We start from the raw sequence: 5,386 nt of genomic DNA on the forward strand, positions 1-5,386 counted from the left end.
CTTTCTTGCTTTCTTGCTTTCTTGCTTTCTTGCTTTCCTTCCCTCCCTCCCCCTCCCTCCCGCCCTCCTTTCCTCTCCTCCTTCTCCTCCTCTTCCTCCTCCTTCTTTTTTTTTGATATGAGAAAGAGAAACATTGATTTGTTGTTCCATTTATTTATGCATTCATTGGCTACTTCTTATATGTGCACTGATTGGGGATCAAACCCACAACTTTGGCATATTAGGACGATGCTCAAACCAACTGAGCTACCCGGCCAGGGCTGGAAGAGAATTTTTGAAGAATTTACAAGAGCTCATGGATGAGTAGAACTAAGTCAGACAGTGGGTTGTGGAAGAGCATTTCAGGCAGAGGGAAGAGCATGGATAAAGCCTCTGAGGAGAGAAAGAGCTCTGAAAGTTCACTGGTTGGAGCATAATGAGAGAATAGTTGGAAATGGGGCTGGAGAGGTAGCCAGGGACCAATCATGCTGGACCTTTGAGGTTGTTTTAGGAATTTGGGTTGTAATAGAAAAATAGAGTAGCAAACACACACACACGCACACACACACATGCACACGCACAATCAGAATCTCAGTAAAATGGGAGGATACTGATGGGATTAAACTAGGAGAGCAATGTGAGCGAGAAGATGGTGTTGGCTGCTCTGTGCAGTGGACTGAGGGCAGGAGCAGGAATAAGAGCTCTGTTGGAGGCTGCTGCAGGAGCCAAGTGCGAGATGATGTAGGGCTGGACCAAGGCAGATCTGCATTGTCCTGTGAGGGTAGGGACAAGTGGAAGGTGACTCTTTGGACAGGGCTTATGTTTGGTTGGAGGTGGGGCAAGTGACAACTGGGAGTTAAGGGTGGATCTTGGGTTTCTGGTGTAAGCAATGGGATGGTGCTTATGCTGTTTATTGCTAAGGGGAGGGCACTGCCATGGTATGTGTGTGTGTGGGGGGCAGGGCTGGGCCAAGGTCAGTCCCTCTGGGGCATGGGAAATTGGAGCTGCCTCTGAGATGGCCAAGTGGGGATGCCAAGTAGGAGTTGGATATGTGTTCTTGGGGCTTGGAAGACAGGTCAGGCCCAGGTAACCATTTAGGTGTCATCAGCATGTGCAAGGCACTAGAAGGGATGGTCAGATGCAGGAATATCAGCAGAAGAAGAGGGTTCAGGACTGAGGGACTCTGACTGAGAAAGGAGCTGAGGAGAAGGGGCTGCATGTTTACCCTTAGAATTTGAGCCACAAACATTTTGTATTGATTATATGTTAACTTGTATCTTTTTCTGTTCAACTACATTATTAATTAGATGGGTACTGGGATCATATTTGGTATAATAATAATTATTGATATTGATAATAGTGCCTCAATTCATTGAACATTTTCAGACATGCTATGTGTATTACATTCATAACCTTTCATAGCTATTTTTAAATTTTTTAAAATTAAATTTATTGGGGTAGCACTGGTTAATCACATAAGTTTCAGGTGTAAAACTTCATAATTCATCATGAATATTGCACTGTGTGCTCACTACCCAAAGTCTAATCTTCCGTCACCGTATATTGGATCCCCTTTACCCTCTTTGTCCTCCCCCAGCCCTCTCATCTCTATTTTCTTACATACTGCTTGGGAAGGTGTGCATTATCTCCATTTATGGTGGGGAAACTGAGGTACAGAGCAGGTAAGTGCTCATTCCAGGTTACCCAGCATTTGGGTAACTCCAGATGGGATTTGGGCACACACACCTGTACCAAACCCTGAAGTGTTTCTATGACATTATTTTGCCAGAACTTATGGGCAGGGGTCACTGAAGGCATCTCAGCAGGTGCCATCCTTTCTCCTAGAGCCAGGCCCAGCTGACCCACAGTTTCCAGGGCACGTGGTATGTGCTGAGTTGTATTGGCTTTGTGACAATCCATCCATACCTCTCAGCTGGCTCCTCATGATCTAGAAGCCTTATTTTTAGTACTCCCGGCTGGGAATGGAGTAGTATGGCTGGCCCATAGCTGTGACCCTGTTTCCTCGGAGCTCAGCTAACTGTCCAGTCTCACTGGTTCATGCGCAGGGCGGCATGCTTACTTGTCATTTGTGGGGTGTGGACACACAGCTGAGGTTCTCTTCACAGTCATGTTTTATCAGTAGCCGGTAGTGACCTCTGACAAGGGCTGACCACAGCCAGCTCTTGGATTTTGTGACATGGCTCCAGCTCCAAGGAGTCTGCACGAGTTCACCATGGTTCAGCTGGAGGCAGACCTGCAGCGTCCTGACAGTTCCTCCAAAAGGTGTGGCCCGCAGGATGGGAAGGGGTTCCGGAGCAGCTCGTCCTCTGTCTGCTCCTGTCTCAGTCTTCTTTTCCCCCGCCCCCTACATTTCTTGACTCTTCCTCTAAAATGGCTCTCTGATTCATAAGTGTTTATTTGTCTGTCCATTTCTCCATCCAGGCTATGTGCTAGGGATGTGGCTGTGAGCAGACAGTTGACTACATGGCCGTTACACTCAGTCATCTGTTGCTGGGCATTTAGATTTCCTGGGTTCTGTTGTCAGGTTCTGATGCCCTCAGATATCCTGCTTTCCAGGAACAATTCCATAGATTTCTGGCATGGGTCCCAACCTGTGATTAATGGACTTGGAGGGAATGCAGGGCTTAGGCATGGTGGTCGTCCTTTTCCCTCCGAGTCCCTATCCTGTGGTGGTCACTGGGGCACGCCCTGGGGTGAGAAATGGTTAAGACACAGCCTCTGCCTCTTTTGAGAAGCTCAGTGTCCAGAGCAGAGGTTGAGGATGTAATTGCATCCTCAACAAAGAACTAGGGGGCCTGAAGAAGGGAGGAGCAGGCCTCTACACAGAGAAAGAGGTACACCAGCCATCCTTGGTAGACTGTCCTGAGCAAGTCATCCCTCCATTTGTAGCTGCGATCCCTTCCACAGCAGCCAAGCCCTATTTACTTGCTTATTTTCCTTACTGGGCTATACAAACTATACAAACAAAACTACCTTTAGTTCTTTTCTATCCCGCCCTTTCCACCATCATTGTTATTGTCCTTCCTGAATCCTGGCCAAGTTTCATTTCCTCACCATCCCCTGCCAAGTGAATCTGCATGCAGACATCTCTGGATGGGGGCCCCCTGCTAGGGACCTCTGCAGCCTTGTCTCTTGGCACTGTAGGTAAACGGTTTGCCGAGCAAGTACAGTGTTTTCTATATTGCTGAAGAAGATCTCAGTTTTGTAGTTTAAACTTCGGGGTAAGGCGAATCTTCCTTCTTCTTCCATGGCAGCCCATCTCACACATTCCTTAGGATAGCAAGTGTCACTCTGTGTCTAACATAAAGTCTGGAGGAGGCTGCCTTGAGGTTTAGAGGGACAGAATACTTCACGAGCCGCACACATCGTCAAATACAGAAATCATCAGCACAGGTCCGACAGGGGATCTGTGTTGGCCCATCAGCTCTGATTGCGTGTGGGTGAGTGAGAGACCAAAGACGGATCTCTCTGGCACTGCAAGCCCGAGAAACACAGCGAGAGGCAGAAAGAGCTTGGCATTTACTCGGAAGCCCACATCTCCCTAGTTGCCAGTCAGCAGAGATGTTGCATGTTGGTTTCATGTATTCACTGCTCTTCCTTCCCTTTGGGAAGTCTGTACTTGCTTCACTTTTTTGTTATTAAAAAAGGGATGGGGACAGGGGGGTGGGGGGTGGGGCGAAAAGACAGCTCTGCCTTGTTCAAATGCTCAGAGATCCTGAAGGGCGGTCTGTACCTTCCAACTCTCCTGAGCATGTTCCCACATGTGCCAACTCTGGGGTTAGGCTCTATTAATCCCCTGAGGAAGGGAGAGGGAGAGAGGGATAGAAACATCGATGATGAGAGAGGATCATTGATTGGCTGCCTCCTGCATGCCCCCTACTAGGGATGGAGCCTACAATCTGAGCATGTGCCCTGACCAGTCGAACCATGACCTCCTGGTTTATAGGTCAATGCTCAACCACTGAGCCACACAGGCCGGGCACCATTTTAAAGAGGAGGAAACAGGAGCTCAGAAAAGCAAACTTGCCTTTGATCCCAAACTGAGCTAAGAGTGAAGAACAGGTCCCTCTGGTAAATGATCTCTCCTGCATCAAAGAAGTAATGTTGTTAGAATGAAGCAGCAGCCATGAGCCCTCAGGAGCCTGCTGAAGAGAACAAAAGTATTAACCATTTCAGTCAGGTGGCTGTGGGCTCCATGAAGAGCCAGCCAGACGTCTGCCCCTCATCTGTAGACAGCACCCAGTGTCCAACCAGGGGACACGCATGGTGGCACAGTTGTGACATACACTAGGTTTCCTTGCTGGGCTGCTGTCTGAGTGGGGATAGGGCTCAGAATAGTAACACCACTGCAGGCCCCTGTAAAGAGCCTGAGGGGTTGCACCCAAGATGTAGACCTGCCTGGGAGCCAGTGAGGGTGCAGGCTGGGTGGTGCAGGGCCACCACAGCAAGCCTGTGATAGGGTTTGAAGTCCCTCTGGCCTGAGTCAATGCCCCGCTTCCTTCGGCCACAGCCAGTGGCCTTGGTGATGAATGTCCCGTCTTTCTGACTAGATTGTGTGTGTGAATGGCAGGGAGCAGCACACCTTACATCAGTTTCCTCAAGGGCCTGGCCCTGAGCTCAGCACATTGAAGCAGGTATAGAGTAAGTGTTTGATGGGATCCGGGGAGGCCATTTCACACTCATATCCCATGGGGGAGCATGAATTCTCCCCCTATTGCCCTCCTAAGCCTGGCGTTAGGTGCTGGGGATATTAAGCCTCCTAGGACTTGGTCCTGCCCTCAGGTGCTCTTAGCACTCTCGTGCTGGTGGCAGGAGAGGTGGGCTCCTCATACCCCAAAGTTTTTAGTCTTCTTGGTTTGGCAACTGGTAGCCCAGGTCAGCAGTGCAGAATTCTGCCCAAGCCCAGGAGACGCAGCCCCAGCGCAGTGTTTCCCGGTAGGATGCAGGCTCCTCTGCACGTTCCCAAGCCCCTAGCGAGAGCCTCCTTCCTGCGGTTTCCCTCTCCAGCTCCTTACGCGCACTCTTCATGGGAGAGGATCCAGCCTGCGTCCAAGAGCACTCCTACATCATCCTTGGCACCGGCAGGACCCCACCTCGGCCACCTATCCTCAGGCTGGAGAGGGTCCCAGCCGGCGCAGCGTCCCACCCCTCAACGTGAGGCGGGGGAGGGGCACCCCCGCTGCTTCTCTCAGCGTTGTAGCCAGACCCACGTGTGCAAAAGTGGTGTGTGTGTGTGTGTGTGTGTGTGTGTGTGTGTAGCCGGGAGTCCGTGTGCCCCAGGTCTGTCAGGCCCGTGTGCACAGGGGAGGCAGCCAGGGCGACAGTGGCCGCTCTTCTTTACCCTTCCAGTCCTTCTCGGCCCTTTCCTCTGGTTTCTTTGGGTCAT

At 50.6% G+C, this 5,386-nt stretch overlaps 1 protein-coding gene across 2 annotated transcripts in view; it reads left to right on the top strand.

The window, feature by feature from the left end:
• Positions 1-5,386, top strand: part of TSPAN9 (tetraspanin 9) — a 221,081-nt gene that overhangs the window by 128,024 nt on the left and 87,671 nt on the right. The window lies entirely within an intron of this gene.

The sequence above is a fragment of the Myotis brandtii genome, unplaced genomic scaffold (genome assembly GCF_000412655.1).
Source record: "Myotis brandtii unplaced genomic scaffold, ASM41265v1 scaffold504, whole genome shotgun sequence".
NCBI classification, from domain to species: domain Eukaryota; kingdom Metazoa; phylum Chordata; class Mammalia; order Chiroptera; family Vespertilionidae; genus Myotis; species Myotis brandtii.